The 24,844-nt window shown below is 35.5% G+C and overlaps 1 protein-coding gene across 2 annotated transcripts in view; it reads left to right on the top strand.

Annotated features, from left to right (window-relative positions):
* LOC113226046 (TWiK family of potassium channels protein 9-like) overlaps window positions 1-24,844 on the top strand; it is a 253,117-nt gene that overhangs the window by 126,860 nt on the left and 101,413 nt on the right. The window contains exon 2 of one of the 2 annotated variants that reach the window (XM_026458550.1): window positions 4,749-4,786. The gene's annotated coding sequence lies outside the window, so the exon portion shown is untranslated. Of the gene's footprint in view, window positions 1-4,748; window positions 4,787-22,135; window positions 22,237-24,844 lie in introns of those variants that run through there. The other variant, XM_026458551.1, reaches the window with a different exon arrangement.

Raw genomic sequence — 24,844 nt, 5'->3', positions numbered from 1 at the left:
GGTATTTATTTTGCAGCTAGCATCTTAGCAGTGATTTGAACGAGGTCCTAAAGACATGCGGGCCACGTGTGTTGTCCTTTAACTTGGAAGTTATGTCCGGGCATTGTCACAGGACACTGCGACTGATATGTTCGGTACTAGTCTGAATAACTAGTAGAGGATATTATTAGTTATCCTCCGGTTCCTCCAGCCGCGAAGGAATATTGGGAATTGGAGAGACGTTTCGGCATCAGGAAGTGCGTGTGCCTACAGATCCGCCACTGTAGTGGGAATTTGATAGTTGAATTTAGATTCAACGGCTTTGAGGTGGCAACCGTTAGTAGTGCAATACACAATGAGAGTAAAAGCGTGCCGACAGCCCCGGTACCTATCAGGACAAAATAAAGGTTTATTATATTGTATATATATATTATATAAAGGTAAATTGGTGTGGTTGTGGTATAGTTACATTATACCTATCGAAAACTCGCTCTTTAGACCAATCGAAAAGGATAATACAAATATACCGAAAACATAAAATTTTATTCAGTGACAGACAAATTATTTTCTATACGAATCGGCGAAAGGTCGATTGCACAAAACCAATGAAGAATGAATTATGTGCGTAAACACAATTACACTGAACTTTAAGCTTTACATAGATACATTTCAAATTGTTACGGATTATTATCTAATATTAGCCATAACCACAGAATATAATAAAAAATATGTGACAAATGACACTTTTGGGGACACAATAATTATTTCAGTCACGATTTATAACTAGGAACATACGCAGCGCATTCATCTAACATACCCCAATGGGCAACTCTTTTCATTCTGGTCTTTCAAACGTGTGTCTTGTGTTGGAAATATCCAATGTAGGCGCAAACCTTGAACGCCCCGCTGAACTTGTGGCATTAGGCTTGATAATAGACGAAATATCTATTACTGTTTCATGGTTCACATGGGCCCTTGCCATGCATCGGTGTAAGTTATGATAATATCGTAATCGCTTGCCTGTCGACAACGACTACCTACCCAGTCTACCGAAGTAGGCCGAGATGACTAAGTGTAATCACTGTTGGTCGACTCAGTCACCTTCGACAAGCAACGGTCGACTACACATGTTTCGACTTGGTGTAAACAGTAAGTCGACTGCACTTTCTTTGGCAAGGCAGAGCAATCTGTCGAAGGCGGCTGTCGACCCTTAATGGTTAGTGTCTTCTACTTCACAGAAGTTTATCTTTGCTCCCATTTCCCACCGCAACGTAAACAACAACACGTTCCGGGTTTAGTGATAGCGGGAGTCAATGTAATCAAATCACGAGAGATGTAATCCAACCACTTCCACGATAATGAAGATGTTACGGATTATTTCTTAAAGTGAATTGAGAAAACGGGAATACAGTTTTTTTATATTAAAACTGCATTCAACTTATGTTAGTTAATAATGAAAACAGAGAATACCGGTACTGAACTGCGGGGCCCGAAACACGGTTGACTAAACTTTGCTCGATAAAAAATCACAAAGTTTAGCAAAAATTTTTTTTTACTACAGTCATCTACAAAATCGCTTGAAATTATCTTTAGCAGCGTGTAGTAGTTAGTTGCTTCAAATCGGACGTCTAAATTATAAAAGAAATATTCGAAATTTCACAAGTTCTGTAAAATATTTACCCCAAAAGGGTATTTTTTCGACTATAATTATTATTCGTAATACGAGGAGTAAAATCGGAAGAAAGTTTGTGATCTATGAGATGTCACTTTGACAATGACAGTTCTTTGTTTACATTTTTGGACATGGATTTCATATCAGAGCTTAGTCCTCAGAGGTTGTTAATATTTTACAAACAACCCTATATAATAATTAGTAGCATCGTTTTAATTACTAGTAATAATTTTTCAGATGTAAGCTATCTATTTTTCTTACTATATACAAACTTACACAGTGACAATGCGTTGTATCCAAACTTTTGTGAAGCTCCCGTGATAGTTACATAAACGCGATGGTATGAGAATTCAGGTCTATCTCATGCTCATTAGTGCAAATATTTTTTCGTAGTACAAACTATGAAAAGTTATTTGCGCATTGGTAAATCTGACATATACCAGTACAAACTTGTATAATATGTACGCTTTTGATGATTTTTTTGCATGTGTCCGAACAGCTTTAAGCTTTCTCCAGCGTACTGGTTTATCACGATGTATAATTTCATCATTTCAGCTTAAAGCTAGAAATGAAGAATACAAAATTAGCAAGGCTTTTAGTAGCAGTAAAGGTCCTTGTGAAAGAGTTCGTCCAGGCAAGTACTGCCACCTTACCTATTTCTAGCCACGACAAGCAGTAATGTGAGCATTACTGCGTTTCGGTTTTGAAGGGTAAGAGTGCTGGTGAAATTATAGGCGCATGGGGCTTGTCAACTTATGTCTCAGGGTAGTCCCTCAGATTTTTCTCATTTAAAACTCTGTCACTATACCTGCTTTTTACCTGCATGTTGTTTATTAACATGCTTGACTTGTTCGTCACGTCACTTGATATCATAAAAAATACCTATATGTAGTATTATATTTTTAAATCATTATCAACAAATAATATGATCCACTGTTGGGCACCGGACTCTTTTAAGGGTTTAGACCAAAAACATCTACGTAGCCCAATGCGGTTTGGGAATTTCATACATTTTCCAAGGGTTGTTAATTTCCTTCAACATTTTGGATACTTTCCTTCACTGTCACTGCCTGCGTGACCGGACGGTTACCATGCCGGACTGCCACGCAGAGGTCCCATTCCAGGGCCGGGAGAAATATTTGTATGGCCTACAGTTATTTCTCTCGTGAGTTTGGGTGTAATTTTTGTTTGTCTATGTGTGTGTCCATGACACCCGCGACACAGGATTTCCCTAGTGCGGGGCTGTGTTGAGTGTGTGCATTATTACTGTTAGCGAGATAATATGTTGCTACTACACATTCATGTATACAGACGGCAACGCATCAAGCCACACATTGATCTTTACTCATTGACATCTTGTTCCGTGGTACTGGAGACGATATTCGAACAAATTTGTATAAGCTTGATGTGCTCTTGACTGTGTCAAACTTAAAACCAAAATAAATTTCGCCACTAGGATTTGGATCGTCGATCTTTCAATAGAAAACCAAAATTCCACAAATTGAAGACAAAATAACCTAGAAATGTGTCGTTTTGCGAGATTATGTAAATACCATTGTATGGCTATGCAAATAGGCAAGTAAATACAATGACAGATACAAAATCAAAGTTTCAGGGGTAGGACACTAATACTGTCAATCCGGAAACACAACATTTTTGAAAGTTTATTAAAAATTGATTAAAATTGATTATTAATTTTTTAAATGTTTTTCATATTGTTTCTTCGATACGCGCTTTTTTTTTGTTTGTTTGGCTGGTTCAATGCAATGATGTGAATGATGATATTTGTTAAAATCTCTCTCTCTCTCTCTCTCTCTCTTTCTCTCTCTCTCTCGACGGTTTTATGTTTTTTTTATACAAAATAAGTGCACATTTGATCTCCATCTCAACTGATGGAAAGGTCGACGATGTAGCATGCTCACCTAAATAATGCCTATTCACTCTCGTCTTGGAAAGTTCCTAGACATAGCGTTCGGAGAACAAGTCTGCAGGCAGGAAATTCCACTCCTAGCCGCTCGCCATATGAATGTGGACGTGTAACGCTCTGTGCGAATCCTGAGAGGGTACACAACATAGGGGTATAACCTCAGCCTACGTCTAGTCCCCCGATGATGGAAAGGGGAAGGCGGAACCAAATTATGCAATTTCATCGCACACTCTCCGTGATATATCCTGTAGAATACCCATAAGCAGGCACTTTACGGCGATGTTCAATTCTCTAGAGCTTCGCTTCTACTAATTCCGAGTCACCTATAAGCCTCTTGCCACGCTTGTCGATCGTATCCAAGGTGGCCAGTTGGTATTTAGCAGAGCCATTCCATAAGTGGCAACGGTTTTATTTCCATAAATAGCTTGGTACATAATATACAGGATATTGGTGTCTGACGTTCGCCGCTTTACCAATTTTTTGACATGTAAATCTCCTTTCACCTCTGTTTGGTTTTATCATTTACATAATAATTTGCACATCCTCAATCCTTATTTTTCTTGAAGAAATAATTTTTGGCAAAGAAATTTCTTTGCAGCAGTTTTTGTTATTAACAAGGAGTGTTGAGTTTCTTTTTTATTTAACAAGTTTCAAGGCACAAAATTAAACTCAGAACCACCAAATAATAATAATATAAATAAATAATCTCAGTGCAGAGTACTAAAACAACCTACTTAAATTACATCTTTATCTATTAATTACATCTATTTGCCAAGTTTTATTGAAATCGTTTACCGGAAAGTAAACCTTAGAGGTGGAATATTTTCTTCAAATTTAAATGGGACCAATACTGAGGTACCCAACAAAAAAAACACACGAATTGAGGACCTCGTCCTTTTTTTGGAGTAGCTTAAAAAACCATTTTGCACATATAGTTTTCTATCGGATAATAATGTTGGGAGATAAAAAACCTGTAGCTCAGCAAAATGGCGTAGTATTTTCTCAGCGCCACTTGTATTCTGTTACAGCCAAAAGAACTAGCACACGTCATATCATTCCAGTTCTAACATTGCCAGCAGATTAAATATTAAGTAATATAAGTTTAGTTAAACTGTGGGTAGTTTTTTAACAACTGCATTAGCGTTTTAATTTTCAATTTTATTGTTGCAGATCATTGCAGATTAATCATAACAGCATTTGTTCAGATGGTAAGTAAACCTAAAATTTTCTTACACTTGCTCGTCCATATTTTGCGATTTATCTGAGACGTTATATAACAAAAATAGCAAAAATATAGAAGTCGGTCGCACATCGCTATCATTACGACGACTAAGCTGTAATTCAGTATGAAAGTTTCTGACATATCAAGTCATAATTTTCCCACAACACACGCGATCAGGGAAAAATACGTCACACGTTCCTTCATTTTTGTCACAAAAAGCCTAAAACATAATATTGAAACGATCCAAATGACGTATTACGACAAATCAGAAAATTTCTTGCAAAAAGCCGTAGCTAATTCGTGCCCTAGTGGATATAGTAAATAAGGTTTTTTAATGATTTAAACTTATACAATAGCTGGAAAAGCGCATCTATTTCGTCACTTCGAGGAGATATACTATGAACGATATTTCAGTTGTTTAGGCCATAGAAAAATGTACCTAACTCGTCTCTCCTTAGGAGAAGTACTGAATGAGGAAAGTCATATACGCCACGATTGAGACATAAATTTGGCAAGTTCCATGTGCTTGTAATTTAACCCATTTTTCAAAACTAGACAGCAAATGTCATGTGTTTTGTCATATAATTCAATAAGACAAGAAAGGTAACTCAATACAAACGTAGCGGCGTGGCTTGTGTGCGTGTAGGCCCGCCGAGTGCCGGGTACAGATACACCATTCGCATAAACTTGCGACGCATTCGCTTTGCATAGCGCTGGTCATCACACACCTTGTGTTATTATGCCACACACGCGCGCACACATACAAACCGCGCTGCCACGTTTGTATGGAGTTACCATATTTATGTTACTACACTATGGTAATGCCTACTATACTCTATGGGTGCAGCACTTCTCTGGGCGAATTCTTTCACAAAATACTCTGCTACAAATAAGTTTTAAAAACTGACTACATAAAAGCAATGTGTTCGCTTTCTAAAGCTACAAAAGTCGCTTAATGTAAATTGTCGCTAACCCAAAATCATTCAAACGTAAATTGAAAATACCGCTAAGATAAAACTTTTTTTCCAAGAAGATCCTGAGTGCTTCTCAAAGTTTGTCACTCATTTGAATAACAAGAGAAACCTTTTTTCGTGGTCCAACTTAGTTGCAAGTGTTTAGCGGCATATTTTATTATTCTGGTATTTCTAAAGTACCTTCGCACTTTGTTTGGAATGGTTACTTTGGTCTGAGCGTCTCTAGACGCTTTAATATCATTCTTGTATTTATAAATAGATCTTTTAGTTGTGATTAGTTTGTAATAAAGCCAAACCGACGTAGTTCAGTGTACTTAAAGAAAACTTATCATATACGAAAAACAGAGTACTCTTTCACAAAACGTGGTAATTCGCTTTTTGTTTACGATATCAAGTGACCGGACGAATAAGTTGAGCAACTGGCGGTAAATGACACACTCAGAGCTTTAAATCTCAAAGATTTGAAGGGCACCGCGATTGCACACCTTGCATTGAGACATAAAGTTGACAAGTTTAATATGCTTATAGTTTCAGTAGCACCCTAACTCTTCAAAATCCAACGCCGTAATGCTTATATTACCACTTAAAGGCACAAATTCGTTTATTGGCGATACTTCCCTAGATAAACTCTTCCACGAGGAGCTTTACCACTAATGTAATGTAATTATCGGGTCCCTAACTGGGACATTCCAAGGTTTCAATTACGAGTATATAACAGAGCAACGAAATCCACTCCGGGAGACTACCGTAGACTACCAGCATCCTTGCGTTTTGACACCGGATCGCACTAATATTCATATTACTTATTTGAGGCAAGGAACTCTACATCTATTAAAATAATTTCCTCATTTGAACCTTTTCGATTAGAATAAGAGTAGTGGTACAGTAAGAAATGTGTAGCGTCTCCTCGCAAGAACAAAACAAACGGTGCACGGATAATCTTACGCGTGTTATGTATCCAGATATTCGAATCAAAATTTTATTATCATCGATAATAATTGCACAATGTTGTAGGACTAAAAATCACAATTATTTTTGAATGTTTTTTTCATTACATTCTATGTACGTACTATCTCAAATCTAATAAAAATAAAAAAGGAAAATGAAATAAAAAACTTCTAACTTTTTTAAAAGTAGGTACTACGTTAACCTACTCCTTATCAGTATCAATGGTTTCACATCATCAAAATCTTCATCTTCATCTTCTGTTTCCTCCTCCTCTGGAACGAACAAGTTAAGTCGTGCACCTACCTGGTAGTAAGCCACACACCTGTCCATAACAGTGGCAGTGCCACACAGCTCTTTAAATCGCAAAGATCTGAGGCGCACTGTCACTGATAAGTCCCATGTGCCTGTAATTTCACCAGCACACTTACCCTTCAAAGCCGGAACACAGTAATGCTGACATTACTGCTTGGTGGCAGAAATAGATAAGGTAGCAGTACTTCGCTGGACGAACTCTTTTCACAAAGAGCTCCACTGCTACTAGTAATGCTACTCTGATTCCTCGTATCTCATTGTCTACAAAAAATAGAGTAATAATAATAAGGGCTATGTTGAGTGTGTGTTATTAAAAAAAAAAAAAAAAAAAATTATTGAATATATATATGTATTTCATAAAATAATGTAATTTGTAAGTAATATAGCACAAATAATATGAAATATTCACCCCGGTTTCAATTTCATTCCATGAATTTTGTGGAACACGACCGGTTCCACGCGGAATCTGAGAACGCAAACACAAAATTAAAGACATGTGCGCTTGCGACGAATGTCACAGAGTACCGCAAGCGCATCCCCTTGGATGTGTAGTCAAGAGCATATCAAGCTTGACACTTTGTACTTTGGACCGTTCTTATCATAAGCGGTATAGAGTTGGATTTTAGTCTTAAGTGTAAAGCTCGACGTGGTCTTGACCCTGTATCTCACCCTCTCGAGGATATCATGGTTGCGTAACCGTCTGTTGTTTATAGTTTTTGTAAAATGACTAAAATAAGGGCGCTGCGGTCTTAAAAAGCGCGCGCGACCGCTGGAAGGTTAAAAAAAAATTGGCAATCATTTTTGAAAATTTTGTTAACAAAAATTTAAATAGAAACAACTTTTGCTTTCAATTACTTATTTACACAATGTTTGAGGTACAAATATAAGTGCAAACCCAAATACTTCATAAGCAAATTCAATGATCATCGTCGTTGCTTTAATAAAATTTACAGGATTAATAAATCTACCTATTTACAAAAACAACGCATTTTAACTGATAATTTAAAATTTAAATTAGTGCGTTAGAGAATTACAAACTTTAAATTATAGTGAAATAGTTACTTATGAACAAGGATTATACAAGAATACTTCCCGTGATGATGGAGTGATAAATAATACGCTATTTTGGGAAGGTAAAAATTAATGGTTGTGAAACTACAGTTTGTAATTTGTAAAAATTAGTTTTAGACAGACTTTCGCGAATAAGTGCTAAGACCATGATATGGAAGCCAAGAGGAATAGAAGTATCCATGAATGTCATTTAGCAGTGCCTTCGGAGCGAAGAAGAAGAATTAAAAAAACATAAAATTATATCCTATGAACCCATGGAAGCATAGCGACAAAAATATCACACAGGAATTCCATAGGATTATAGAGATGTGGGAGCCAAGTGGCGAGAGGTAATCCTTCAATAATATCTCTTCTCAATCTAATTTCTATTAGTACTAAATGCGCTAATGCTGTTTGGATTAGGTTTTTCATGTTTACTTCAATAAAATATTTTCGTAAAGTATTTAGTAAAGTAATTTAAAAATTTGTACGTATTGGATACTTATTATCTAGATTCTGCTATTATTTAAAAAAAATTGTGATATGAAAAACATGGACAGTTGGTGTGTTAATGAAATCCGAAAGGATAATAGCGTAGATGTTGATGATCATTGAATTTGGTTATCAAGAATTTGGGTTTGCACTTATATTTGTACCTTAAACATTGTTTAAATAAGTAATTAATAATAATAATAACGCACACACTCAACATAGCACCGCACTAGGAAAACACTGTGTCGCAGGTGTCATGGTCACACACGTAGACAACCACAAATTACACCCAAGTTCACGAGAGAAATAAATGTAGGCCATATAAATATTTCTTCCGGCCCGGGAATCGCACCTGGGACCTCTGCGTAGCAGTCCAGCATGGTAACTGTTCGGCCACGGAGGCAGTTGATTCAAATCAAAAGTTGTTAATGAGAGGCTTCAGCTGGGCATCAAATTCAACTTGCCATTACCCGAACTTGGGTATATGTAAGATACTGGCCAACCCTACATTCAAAATGCATCACACGGTATAAAAATTTATAGATATAGGAAATGAAACTATTTTTCCGGATTTAAATCGCGTATATTTGTTTTTTTCAAACAAACCGACGTTTCATGGACATTTATAGATAATTAGTAGGTCCTTAAGTAATGATTTGTATGTAGTGACTTTAGTAATAAATATAATATTGTTGTTACTATTATAACGGAACACACTCATAGCCCCGCACTAGGGAAACCCTGTGCCGCGGGGGCCATGGGACACACATAGACAACCACAAATTACACCAAAACTCACGTTATGTTTCTATGGGGGTGACAAGTTTTCTTACGAATTAACACTGTAATAAATAAAGAAAAAAAATTATTAAATTGCAATCACTAAAGATTACATAACTTATTATTTTATTCTTCTAAATATTGTTCTAGATCTTTGTATGTTTGAGCACACAATTTGAATTTAATTTTCGAGTAGTTCTTTTTGTGAAGCGGGTGAAGCTTTCGCCTAAAAAATATAAAAAAATTGACTTATTAACCTATAACCTTCACCAGCAGCGTCGTCATAAAACTTGATAACTTATGACCTTTTTATCTGGTACTCATGTTTACTGGACTTTCCATGAATAACAAAAACATCGTACTTGCAGACATGATTTCGACACGCTACAAGAATAATATTTTAAAAATTTAACAAACAACCTTCGTAAATGCTATAATTGTGAAAGCGGTATCTTTTTGGCTAGGACGGTAAAAGGTTACTGGAACAAAAAATTTTAGAACTGAAAAAAAAACGAAATAAAAGAACGATTTCTTGGCTTTATATTATTTATTTACATAATTATACCTATAATTTAATTTAAATATACATTGGTTTGTAATAACCAAAATTGAATTAGAACTATCAACTGCTGCAGCATCTTAACGAAACTTTTTTCAACAATTGCGTCTTCTTTTATTATCCTTATTTTCCCTCTAGAGCAATCTAGACAGACTAAATGTTATTCCAAAAACCTGCATCAAACATTTCTTTTTTTTTTAATTCTTTATTCTTACAATTTTCCTATCTCTTTTCAATCAATTTTGATTTGAAAGCAATCAATTTTGAATACAGTTAATAATAAAAAAATCGTACTTCTAATTGAGGACATCTTAATCTAAGACTATATCGAGAGTACCCCTATAAACGACTAGTGTATTTTTTTTACACGCACGCACTCATATTCCCGCACTAGGGAAACCCTGTACCGCGGGTGCCATAGACACACACATACACAACCTCAAATTACACCCAAACTCACGAGGGAAACAGATGTGGGCCATACAAATACTCTGCTGCTGCTCTTTTCAACGCTAATCTTAGGTTAACAATTCGTTAAATGATATTTTCTCAAACATGCTCGGAAAATGTTTGCATTAGTTTCAAAAAACGAACACGGGAAGGTTGTCATTTATGAAGCGTGCGACTTCTTCCCGCCCAAGTCAAAGTAAGTATAAAAATCCATTACTGTCCTGACTCTGGCTGCTCTAAACTATTAATTCTATTTACTAACAATGAACTAGAGAGATAACAAAAATACAGTAATGGGTTGTACTCCGCCTAATTCAAAACAAGAGACAATATTAGCCAAATGTCCAATTTTGAAATTTCTTTGGTCTTCTATTATTTCTACACATTGTTTGAGAAAAATACCATATGTGCCGCGGCGGGAACAGGGATTGCATTACTCGTATTAATAAAATGTACTGTATTTTTAAACTCACAAGTAAATAATTAAATAACATTGTTTAGCGGTAATTATCAACCATTATCATTGTTATGTCGAATGCTCGTGTTACCGTGATTGTTTCTTGGAAATGTTAAATGAAACTATTTTTCGGTAAACAGAGGGAAGCGAAAAAACGTGTGGTAGGTACGCGATTATTATCCAAAAAATAGTTTTATGTCCATTAATTACTTTATGTAAAGTTTTGCTCTTTTATTATTGATGTTGGTTAGGATTTTTAGAAATATGAAAAAAGGAAGACCATAATCAAAAACTTCTCACCGTGTCTTGTTTTCGAAATCATCTTTTGTTATACATTTTTCCCGTTTAAATGCACGAACATTGCAACGTTTCTCAAAACAGACATTCACTTGCAATGAGTAATAATACTAGATTATTTACTTACAAAAATGAACGAGCATCGGGATCCTTACATAAACATATTCACATTGACACAGTGCTGTTGCTTGGTCTTAAAATTATGTTTTGTAATAATCATGCTTAGACATATTATATCAACATCAATTTTAGGAGTTAATTTTTCTTCTTTTTAATGTATACAACAAGGCAACCATGCTTTGTTTTCTGACGACATACTTCTGCAAAATATCAGAATTCGCCTTTCTAAAATCTTGTGTCATTTTTACATATTAATCAAATGCTCTTCTTAAAATCCAATCTTTTGTATTTGATATCATTTTGTTCTCACAGGGTCTCAATAATTATTTAAGAATTTGAAAAAATAGTTTGTGAATTAAATCTTCTTAGTAATAATCGTAATCGTTACCATCGGAAGGTACACACCAGCTTCCAAGAAATCTTGTTCCTTTTGGACACATGTCATTTTTTATAATGATTTTCTTTCGTAACTTTACTGTACATGGCACTACTGGTTTAATTGTTGTAGTTGTAACACTGGTTTCACCAGGAAAATATATTGTATCTGAATATTTGGCTGTTCTTCTTTTTCTCAATGCTTCTTGAAAGCTTCTTTTTTCTCTAGGACCTTGATCAAATGTCGCTATTATATTGACATCGCGCTGATGAGTTTCAACAGTAGATCCCAAAAGCGTATCTTCCTGAAAGCTTGGTGGATTGGATGTGATATAAAAACTTATTGGAACACAATAAACATTAACAATGTATGCCACCATCACTAAAATAACAAATGAACGCTTCATAGCGGATTCCATAAATAACATGTATTATCACCGAAGACGTACTATATATTAATAAGACTAATAGAGGAAACACGTAAAATACAATTTGTTATCTATGACAAAAAATATGTGCAATTTTTGTTTACTTGAACTGAGGCAATATTTTTATTTATGATTTCATTCCGTGAATGTTATCAACGAACTTCGAATCTTACACTACAGTGTGTGACAATCTTCGGTCATATTTAATACGCTATATGAATAAATTATCTTTGACGACTGGGCGGAGCTTAGCTGGATCCAAGGACGTACCCCTGCCGCACTATTTATAGTTAGAAGCAGTAGAGCTCCATGTGAAAAAGTCCGTCCAGGGAAGTACTACCTACCACCTTACCTTTTTCTGTCGCCAAGCAGTAATGTGAGGACAAGGAATCTGGTGAAATTACAGGCACATGGGACTTGTCAACTTAATAATAGTTCTCAGGGTGATGGGCGCAGTGGCAGTGCTCCTCAGAACTTTGCGGTCTAAAGCTCTGAGTGGCACTGCAGCTGCTGTGTGTGTCACTTGGTATGTATATGTGGGAACTGGGAACAATTTGCATGAAGTTGTAGTTCGTGAAATATTCTTTGGGACCATTCCACTTATATTATATCTTTGAAGAAGGATAGAATCAAAAACCAGTGAGGTATATTGCCATCTGTATATTGTATTTTCGTAATCATACTTTTATTTTTACAAGATGATACGTGAGTTCAGTTTATGAAATAAAAGCATATTTAGTTTCATTAGTTACATTTAGTTCACATAAGAAATTACAATTGATGCATATAATTACAATATTTTGAGAAAATATACACACACTACACATGAACATTGTACACTGAACATGATTGTGAGCGTGGAACACACACACATACATAAGTACATATTTAAAAATGTATCATGGTCTAAAACTTCCACTTTGGGCTCCTAAAAACCAATATATTAATATTCCTTCAAATAATATACAGTGGATTTTTTTTTACTGGTACAGTATGGGGAAATCCGAAAGCATAGGAGATACGGAGAAACTGTCTTAGGTACGACTAAGTCGGTATTTGTGAAAACAATTTTGGCATAGTGAATTTTTTGGTCAAGCGTGACTTCGAATTGAATTGATTAATTTTTGTTAGGGTTGATCTACCCCCGGGCGGCGTCGTGGTGAATGTTCACTGATCCCACGGCGCCGACTCAACCGGCGAGAGGGAAATCCGGGGGGGTTTTAGTGGGGTAGGCCTTCCAGTGTGGAGGGAGAGTCCCCACATAACCCCTGAGTCTCCCTGGGCTCAGGGGTATCCATAAAGATTTCCCCCCCGTCAAAAAAAAAAGAAAAAAAGGGTTGATCTACCCAGCAGGAGTTGATCAAATTTAATAAAATATCTTTTCATACAAAATTAATAAAATTGACATTTTTTTTTATTGGTCATAGACTTAGTTTATTATAAGCATGGTTCCATTGTATGGGAAGAAGAAAATCGGGACAGCAAAAGTTGGTCAAATTTAATAAGATGTTTATTCATTTTTACTGCTGTGACGTTTTGGCATATAAAGGTGAGACAAGTATGTTTTTGTGAGTTGTGAGTAGCATTCTTTGAGTAATTTACGTTCCACTGAAATTCGGTTGGGGCGCCAAACGAACGTATTATGTTCAGTTGCTTTTATACTGTTATACGGGGTGTTTGTGTCATATAGTGTAATGGAGCAAGAAACGTTTCTACTCACGCGCATCTAGTACCATTGTGACCACTACCCTCACCCCTTCCTCCAACGACAGCAGCACGTCGTACGGTGCGACCTGTAATCCAGGCATAATTATGTGCGTGAGTGCAAACAACTCATTTTGCGTCGTCGTCTGGACTTTTATATGAAACCTAATGCAGCGTAAATTACACAACTCAAATCACGCAAAACACATCTTACAAAATTATGTTCGTCTAATCTCACCCTAAGGCGTAGCAGTGACCGCCGATAACCCATAAAATAGGTTGCTCTGTAACTTGCAATAAACGCAAATAACTCAACTTTATCATTTAGAATGACAAAACAAGGGACTAACATATCACACTATTAATACAATAGTGTATTAACTCAAATAGTATATTTTTTTAGAATGGATGAAAAACGAATTACTCGCTTCTTGTGAAAGGTTATTAAAATGTATATATATATATATATATATATATGTATATATATAAGTTAAAATTTATTATACTTATTTTTAATTTTTTTAATTGAAAAAAAAAAAAATTTAATTTATTATAATTATACTTGCCAAATATATTTACAAATAAAAAGGAAAAAATAATGTAATATTTTTGAGTAAGGGCTGTTTTGTTGAGTTAAGTAGATATTATGTTTTATTTGTTTCTTGCAATATTCTAACGATGGTTTTTTTGACGTGTAGATAATCAAATTTTATGTTCAGCAACGGTATAATCTTGAATTTTACATATTTTGTATTACAACAGTATTGTAATAAGTGCGCTGGAAGGGAGTTCCATTTATTGAAGGTACTTTTTAGTTCGTGATCGATTACAACAAGTTGTAAAGCGGTGACTACTGCATAAGCGGCGGTCCACCTACGGTTCAGGCAGTCCACCTACGTCGCATGACAGACCTCGAACGTGCAAAACGGGAGTGCGAGCTTGAACGAGATTTTCAGGTACTCACAGAAGTACCCCAAGCAACGAAGTTCACCCCGGGGCATAAGTGCAAAACGTTGGACCACCGAGTACGTCTGTAAAACATAATCGTTTGATGCTTTTTAACCGACTTCAAATTCACAAAAAGGAGGAGGTTAGACAGTGTTTTTTTTTATTGTACATACTCGTATATGTTGCGCAGTAACTCAGTAATTTGTTGATTTGATGATTCTTTTTTTGTTAGAAAGGAGGTATCTGAATAGTGGTCTTAATTAAATTTCAAGAAAATATTCCACCGCTCAGGGTGGCAAGCTAGGGGATTAATTTGAAATTTTGAGGTCCGTAACCGTAATCTCATTATTGGAATTTGTCTTGGAAATCTCGAACTAATTAATGTTAGCGTATCGTGACATTATTTTATTTTATTCTGTCAGAAAACTTACTTTGCGTCATTAAGAATTACTTTCATCGAAATAAGAAATAAATCAATATCATCATCATCGATATCAACGGAGCGCTGACAGACGGCCGCCATTACGAAAAGCATCTTTGACTAGAACAGACGTGTTTTGTTTTGTTTGGATTAATATTGAAAGATCTTCTAATATAATTTATAACAGTCACTGGAGTCTCATTTCTATGTCTACTTGGAAAACCTTTTAATACTACGTACAGATGTCAAGTAACATGGTATCTCTGTCTTGGATATTGAAAGCCCTTTATACTTCTAAAGTAAATACAAACTTTTTTATAGGTATAGTAGTTAAGTGGCAAAGTCTTTATCTGATTATCTATCTGAGTGTCTGCATGTTTGTCTGTAGCATCGTAGCTCCCTAACGGATGAACTGATGTCAAGGTTTTCTTGTTTTTAGAATGTTGGTTTAATCGGGATGCTTCTTGACTATATTTGATGAACATCTGATCAAATGTTTAAAGAGTGTAAACTCTTTTTCCTGTCACTGTATGGATCTCAGTCATGAAATGAATGTTTATTTTAATTCCACAATCGACTTGATTATTTGGTGTACTGTAAAAACGATGGACAGCATTACAATGAGGTAACCTTTATCTAATGCTGCCTTTAATAGTTTAAGGCTACTCTGTTATGTATCTGGTGCTTTTTGAAATCTAATTTAAGTTCATTATATAAAATAGACACACGTTTGGCTACCATCTGACTTGGAGGTCCATTCAGAACCATACGATAACTAAATTGTCGGTCGATTTCTTTTAATTTTTATTCACAACCCCCGAATCGTACGTCAAACTGTCGTATTCGAAACCGAACCGAAATGACGTCACTCCCGTACGATTACTCGAACTTCTCGACCGGTAAAGGATACAAACGTCCTATTGTTTACAAAGCAAAAATGTAATATAGAAATCTCTTATTATTTTAAATAAAGTCTGGATTTTGTTCAATTTTATTAATTTATTTTAAGTCTAATGTATTCCTTTATTTTAGTAGTTTAAAGTCCTAAAAATGTATATAAAAGAATTTTCATGTTTCTTATAATCTATTTCACCGACTAACTCCGTAAATGTTGTTGGATAAGGATATGGTATCCGAATCCGAATCGAACATTTTAACTCGAATGTTCTGAATAGCTCGGAAAGCGCCCTTCGATTCGAGAATGATATCCAATCGTACGAATCGATTAAAATATCGAAGAGTTCGGAATCAGGGTCCCGTTGGTAATTAACGACTACGTTGTCGGCTATATGTACACGTTGGCCTAAAAAATGATTATTTGTTACCTACGAGACAGGCTATGCCAAGTGTAGAAGTTAGTGTTATCGGTTTTGAAAAATGTTTAAAGTGCAGGTTCTAAACTTAAGTATTCCATACTGTGTAAAGTGATATATCCCACTTCTATGACTCTTATCTGGAATAGAACTAAATTTATGTACAAATAATCCCGAAATTAAATTTTTGGAGAAACAAATGCCGGTAGTTTTTTTACATGCGCGTCACTTGTGACGTCACAGGGTAAATAGAAGGCAATTTAAACACACTTTGTGTCTTCAACATCCTCGATGTTATGTCCTCTAAGTTCGGGTGCCAGTTCTCTACCTCAGTGACCCCACCTCGTGGCCGGCGTTCGCATCTATTTCATTACATGTTAAAACAATCACACCAAGATGGACAGTTCCAAATGGTATGTCCGACTTCACTAGTATGTGGACCCAGTTACCTACGGACTCAAACTTCCTCCCCTCTTAGTTACCTGCTGCGTTTGCTGTTGTTATTTTCTATCATTAATTTACCCTTTTTATATTATTGTTAACATTGTTAGTATTTGCACTACATATAATAATATACTTCGCTATGCTTATTAATTACTTACAGGTAGATTTTCCAAACAGAGGTGTTTTTTACCTTTATTATTTTATCTCATAATCCTCGTACATTTGAAACCAAAACCACATAGCTGAAAACGTCGACCCTTTTTACACTTAATAATATTAGAGGATAGCCCTTATTCAGCACCACAATAAATTCAATTTGTACCTTCTTGAATTTACATCATAATCTCAGCTTACAAAGTAAGAGCTGAGATTTTGTTTTGCTTTGATTATTTACTATTATTAATGTGCTTGAAAAACTAACGTTTTTCTTTCAGAAATTGTCCTAGTATGATAAATATTATTTTTTGGATTTTTTAATTTGTTTTTATTATAAATCTTTTTAAAAACATTACATTTACACCATCAATATACAATTTACCTGCAATTGGCAGGTATTAAGTGCCAAAATTTCAACAATTGAGCTGTGAATATAAAAATAGTTGATGGTTTATATAAATTTAAAACATTCATTTTATTAGCGTGTTCTGAATTCCTAATTGTTTTTTATAAATAAAGGTAATTTTTTACAGCAAGTGCGCACAAAATAACATTCATTCAGCCCGTCTTCATAAAATAACATCAGGAACACTCGGGAAACGTTTACGTATTATGTTACTCCATGTTACCTATACCTTCCCATTAGGTACTATTGATTGTTTGACATTAATATTTATTCAGTCAAAAGCCTTTTCAAGATACTCGTAATACAAGCACGTGTGACCTGACTTTCTCATGTTAAGTACCATCTAAAAGGAAAACAAAGGATGTTCATTACTTACTGAATGGCGTACCTACTGAGAAAAGGGCTTGACATTCGGAAAGGACGTTGGTACTTAAATAGATGAGCTGGGCATCGGTTTCATTCTATTTATAGAATAAAATACTACGTTTTGTTGTTTCACAAATCAGCTACAATCTTTTCCCATTACCTCATTCAGTCCAATTGGCATTTAGTCATGCCATATAGGTGAGCGTGCATATGATAGGACGACACGCTGACCTTCCTAGCCGTAACTTAAAATAACATCGATCCAGTGACATCTCTCACAGTGACATTAATCACATTTTTTTTAGTCTTGGGGTTCGTGTCCTATCGAAGGTTAGACAACATCATAGTAATCCGGAGTCTAAAGGCTGCCGCTCTAAAGAGAATGGTGGTACTACAACTAAATTATTCCCTTAGATTCTTTTAACTAATAATGCCGCCTCCTACCGACTCTTCATTTTCCAACAATTTAGGCCTCTACAATGATGTAGTAATTTGTCCTTATCCATTCTTCATGACGTGACCGAAGTTCAACAACATCTTCCCACGCTTAAAGTGTTCATAAGCTTCTTCAGCGTATTAAATACTTCCACGTTTGTAACGCGGTTGTGCTATGAGATTCTCAAGATAAAGCCGTAAATCCACATCTCAAGAATCTTTAGCTTCTTGGTTCACATCACGTCGTAACACATACATATCATCACGCCTATCTCCCACCGGGGTAGGTAAAGACTTTAGACCTCCACGTGCTACGCTCCTGATAAACTTCTATCGTCTCCTTCACTGCCACCAGTCTCTTCATACATGTAAATTTATTCTTGGTACTTTTTACGCGGCCTTTTTAAGGGCAACCCCAAACTCATTAAGAGGTCTAGTCTAGTCTCCCCACCTTCATCCACATTCGTTCTATAAATTTGTGCCGTCAATCTACCAACATTTATATTAGTATTCATAATATTATTGTATTGGTACTTATATTAAAAGTAAGTGTAACGGAGTTGAATTATCATTCTCTAGCGAGATTCTTTAAGAAGCACCAGAAATCAATTTCAAACAAACCAAACTATTCACACACTTGTTCGAACAGACCCCAAAAATCCTTACCTTTAATAAGACGATATTTCCTTTCAATACTTTCGCGTCCCCACAAAATACACTCGGCAGAAAGTTTCAGCATAATTTTATTTTTCAACTCATCACGGCCTGGGTCCGGTCGAAGTTTTTGATTTCTTTCGTAGAGCAATTCCGCGCTAGTTTTACCCAGGAAACTTTTCGAAAGTGGGACGCAATAAACAAAGCCCGCTGAATTTGTTGAATAACTTCAAGTTGTATATTAGTGTCGTTCAATGCGGAACGGTAGTTTTCATGAAATCGGCTGCTGTGAAGTTGCAATCAATTAACTTGATTAGAGTTTTTCTTTCACAAAACTTTGAACATTTCGTTTTTGATGATTTTGCTTGAAATCCAAAACGCCTTATTAAATTACATAGAGAAACGCGAAATAATTTGAGATTTTATTGTATTTATGTTCAAGAGTGTTTGTGTGTTACTATTGGTACGTTCGTAACCATTACGAGCTCTAACAGAATATCATCATGTTCACCATAGTACAGTTGCTGCAGCTGAAACATTGCCCCATGTGATATTTATGTTTTTTTATAAATATTACACAACATCACACACGTCGCTGTGATCCCCAAGTAAGTAGTTAAAGCACTTGTTTTATGGAAATCGGAAACAACAACAGTACCACAGATACCCAGACCCGAGATAATATGGAAAACTTAGTTTTTCTACACTGACCTGGCCGGGTATCGGGGCGAACTCGGGTCCTCAGGGATAACGACAAGCCACGCGACTACATTAGCCGTCTAATTTTATTTTTCTACTCCTGAACTATAAATCCGTTAATAATAATTTCATATACCACACCATAAAGGTGCTGGTTTAGTTCTGAATCAAAATTCTATTGTCTATGGTATTCGCTACTAAACGGAAAAAATAGTTCTAGTTCGGTACACAGAACTATTATGAGTTTCAGAAAAAGAACGTCGTACTTTTGCTTATTAAAATATCAAATATGAAATTAATAGATTCAGGTGTTACTTTGCGGAAGTCCATGTTAATAAAAATGTAAGTAAATTAATTTGGTACTCCGGAACCCATTGAAGGTTAAATCGTGCAAAATAGCTGCGCTTGTGTTGAATGTTTTTTCATGCAGTTAATTTTCCCACTCTCCCTCCACATAAAATTAGTAAAATAAATAACAAAGCACAACTACAGTCACAAACCTCCACTAAAAATATACCCGACACGTGTTTCGCCTCTCCATGAGGCATCCTCAGGGGCTGTTGATTACTGGACCCTAGGCCGAACAATGAGCTCGTTCAGAACAGTTGGTGTATTTGTACCCCGCAACCCCCAGTGTTGCTGTTGTTGAAACCCGAAAATACCTGTAATAAAGGTGATGATGCAAAATTCAATTGTTCATTTATCATACCTAATCAAATATGACTCTACTCAAACGCCTGCCTCCTGATTGGTTAAATTGGCCTAAAGGTCTTGCAACCGGGCCATAAACTGTTAAAAAAAAAGATTTGATAAATTGCAAGCGGTACTTGACCACTTCTATTATATATCTTTAGTTTTTTCTTTGTAATGTATGTTTGCCTCCCGTTTGAATTGTTTTGGCATGGATTGTTAACAAAATATATATTAAATGTTGGTTGTGTTTCTTTATTTTACTTACCAGTGGTAAAAGTACTGTATACAGTCGTTACATAATTTATAAGTACTAATGCAAAGATCGAACACTTCCTTCGACCCGGCCGGATTCAAATCGACCTCCTCTAGCAAACCGTGGCAGACGCTATGCCAACAAAGAACGTCAATTCAAATCCGGCCGGATCGAAGGAATTTTTTCTGAGTATTCGATCTTTACGTTAATAATTATAACAAAGTAGTGGAGTAATTTCACAAAAAATTATTGAATATCAATTCGAATTTAATGGAATATTAATTAGGTTTTAAAATCTCGCACCTTATTGCCTACGAGGCTTTACCTCGTGGCCTAAACGCGACACTCGACTTTTTTCTCTCTCGACCAGATAATTTTTTTGTTGTCATCTAAGTTTAATAGAATTTTGAATTTTAAATTTTTCTTAACCCGCCATTACGAACATTAATATCAAAAATCATAACGGTTGCCGCAATTCCTGGGCCAAAAAACAAATTAGCGGCGTATACAAAACATCTGACACTAATTAAGTAAGTCAAGTTTTAGCATTAAGTACTGTTGTGAAAAGGTTTGTTTTGTAATATACGGTTAGGAAGTTTAGTTTTATAAGATTTACCAGACTTATTTACAGCTAATTTATAGGTATCATGAATAGGTTCTGTAACATCCTGAAACTTTATTTTATAACAGCGAGAAGGAAAAGGTGTGTCAAGATCGAAACATATGACGATTACGTTCTTAGAAATTGTGTGTGGTCAGGAATCGTAGTTTTTTGTTATGTGTGTTTGTATATGTATGTAATCCTGCATTTCGATTGATATGGGTAAATAGAGCGTCACATTAACTAGCTCTTATCCCACAATCGTGATCTAGAGACGTCCAATGTGAAAGAGACCAATCATCCATTACGCGGACGGTTCCATAATGATCCATTTAGAGAGCAACATCAATCTTATCACCGTCCATCCTTTCTGGTTTTATTTTTTAAATTAATCTTTGCACGGTTCAGGATTGCCCAATCATGAAGGTTCGTTTTTTAAGGACAATGTTGTCACCATGGCATAAAATGTAACAAAAACTGTAGGGGCTAAGAATTTGCAAAGTCATGTTTTTTAAATTTTTAATGAAATGATTGTATATTTGAGAGAAATTATGAGAATATCTTTTAGCTGCTTTTTATTATAAATACAACATTCATCTTGTATTATTGGAGCCGCCACACCCAAGAAGATGTAGAAGCCCTCGACGAACTCGTTAAATCAAAGACTATTTATAGTTTACTGTAATATATTCGCAACTTTAAGATTGAACCGTATGACTCAAGGTTTTCATAGCCTAATGCGAATAACATAGCGCTCATTCAGAGCGCAGGTGCGAGCGCGGGCGCCGCGGCGGCGGGCGCAAGCGCGCGGTTCTTGGCGTCTTCCCTTTCACAGAGCCGAAGCGGCTACTTTGTCCAAAGCAATTGAAAATAATAATAATTTATCACCCTTTTCTCTGGTTCCTGGCCACCTATCTTGAAATTTCGAATCGTTTTCTAATTCCTTTTCTTCGTTGCTTTTACCTTTCTTCTTCGCCACTCTCTACTAAATTCAGTAAGTAAGCTCGACTTCAAATAAAATTCTGACCAGTTATACTATTGAAAATCGTGTAACCTACCTGCTTGTAAAGCATAATTATCGGAAATGCAGGTCCTTTTGGGGTAAGTTCATTTTTACCATGTCTAACCTGTTAACATGTATTTAATTTAAGCAGGGAGTGTTTTATATGATTGTACCTGTGTTTTATATCGTTATTTTGTTTTGTTACGGCCTTTACGCCTTTACTTTACCTTTCTTCCTATTCCTATTTTACAGTAAATTATGTGGACCACGAGCCTTTCATTTGGTTACCAAAACCTCCGGCCACAATGCGTAGCGTAGCGTTTAGCAAATAAATACCGTATTGAAAATAGAATTTGATTACCATAATAATTATAGAAAATGAAACTACTTTTTCGGGTCCTTTACAGGTCTCGTGGTCACGGCTGACTGACCTGTAAAGGGCCCGAAAGGTTGGTTTGTTTGAAAAAACAAATATATTTGCAATGTAGATCGGAAAAAAATAGTTTCATTTCCTATGTGTAACTCTTTTATGTATTTTTTTAACAAAACACATGAGATTCGATTAAAGAAAAGGTACTTTTAGTGTATTGTAGAGAGTGTTATAACAATAACACGAAAGTTAAGTAGAAACTAGTATATTGTGTTAAAAATAAATAACAAATCTAAAATTTGACACCTTTTTACCAGTAAAGCCGCAAGTACCTGCAGATGGATTATTTTTTTCTTGATAGCGAATGATTGGACCTATATTGTAAATAATCCACACACATTACAAGTTCCTACATTTCGGGATAAAAAGTAAAATGTTTATTCCTCCATACAAAAAAAAAATAGCTCGATACTCCACAAGTTATTCCTATGTCCAAGAATTATCAATTTGGGCCCACTGTGAGGCGCCCCGGTGCGCATAGCCACTGTAAACGCAAGAGCGTCTACTTACATTTGATATCCACGCACCCGTGCCCGCCGCCACTCTGAATAAGGCGTTAGAATCACATCTTTGCCTACCTACCGACACTACCACCCACCTATCTAAACACCGACATGACTACGTCCGTCCTGTAATACAGACGTTAACTAATTAAAAAAAACATTATAATAGCAACCCTAAAACTAAATTTACGATACAAAGTAGATTTTCAGAACCAAATCCTATTAATTAAACCAAACGAACTGTATATAAACTATACATGAGGCTGTAACAGGCAAATGTAATTTGCAATGTAATTACATATACATTTCAACACGTAGTTCAGGGAGTTAATAAATAAGCAGAATTGTTGAATGAGAAACTTTGTAATCATGTTTCGCAAAAGTTTTAGATAATGTTACCGTTTATGACATGGGTGTGATATATGAGGAATATATATGTTTATACAGGCTTTAGTTAGGTTTTATTAATTAAGATTTGAAGAAATATATATTTTTAACACTTCTACAGCGGTGTACGTCATGCGAAGGAAGCCTCGTCAGAGGCGCATAATTTGAACTGTGCACCATATCATTCTGATTATTTGACAGTGGCAAAAGAATAGTGTAGCCACATCTAGAAAGAGTATTTTGATGAGAGGTCACGTAGTAAAGGTATTTGGTATTAAAACGTTGCAGCCTTCCCTCTTTCCATTGTTTGATGGTGCCGATTATGTGCAGAACAAATTTAATCACAGCATTTCGGGTCCGATCCGGACACAACATGCCTCTAAATAGCTTCTCATATTTAATGAGAAAGGTCAATCCCCCAATTGCACTAAATAAGACTGGTTGGTGGATGCATACCATATCTTGATGGAGTGTGTACGAAACGGAGCCAAAAGAAGGGATGTTTCTTATAGTTTAGATTGCAATTTGGCAGAGTTAGGTGTGTGTAACATTTTCTTATCTTCCCCAAGATTAAAGGATGTTTAAAGAGCCTGTCATTATGCGGTTGACATGTTCTAATCAAGAAAAAACCCTCCTTAAATAAACATAAAAAAAGACTAGAATTTAGTAGCGATGTTTTTGTCTATCGTATACCTACTTTGTTCGGGGATTTATCACTAATATAATTTATTTATTTATTGGCAACACTAGCATTATGTTCACAAAATATTTTTATATTATTTTACTTGTGTGTTTTACATTATAAACACAACAAATATTATAAGTGTTGACGGCAATCTCAAAATAACAAATAAAGTATATTAAAAATTTCGACAAATTAATATCTAAAGATAATTTTAATTAGATAGCAATAGAATAGACTGAGAAGTACATACTATAGGAACTTAGATTTTTTAGTTCATTGATTTATTTATAAAAAAGTAGATATTATCATTAAATATATCTACCTAAATCAGAATTATTAACATTTCTTTGTTGTAAGTTTTACACATTTATTATAATAGGCGAGTGTTATAATTAAAACATCTCTTGGTACAAAAAGTTTAACTCAAAATTGAATTTAAGTTCTTTAATTTGCCCAACAAAGTCAGTTTCATCATCATCAATCCATTTATTCATCCCACTGTTAGGCACGGGTCTCATCTCTGGCAAGGGTTTAGGGCAGAGTCCGCCACTCTGGCCAAAAACGAGTTGGGAGATCTTCATACGTTTTCCGAGGGTTGTTAACCGTGTTACATGACGTACAGGTTTCATCGCTATTTTGCCCTTCATCGAAAAGCTCATGGTAAATTTCAAATTGCACATAAATGCCGAGAAATTCAGAAG

Source organism: Hyposmocoma kahamanoa, unplaced genomic scaffold (assembly GCF_003589595.1).
Source record: "Hyposmocoma kahamanoa isolate Upper Pololo Valley unplaced genomic scaffold, ASM358959v1 180, whole genome shotgun sequence".
NCBI lineage: Eukaryota > Metazoa > Arthropoda > Insecta > Lepidoptera > Cosmopterigidae > Hyposmocoma > Hyposmocoma kahamanoa.
The sequence above is the reverse complement of the archived record's forward strand: the minus strand, read 5'-3'. Positions and strand labels throughout refer to the sequence as shown.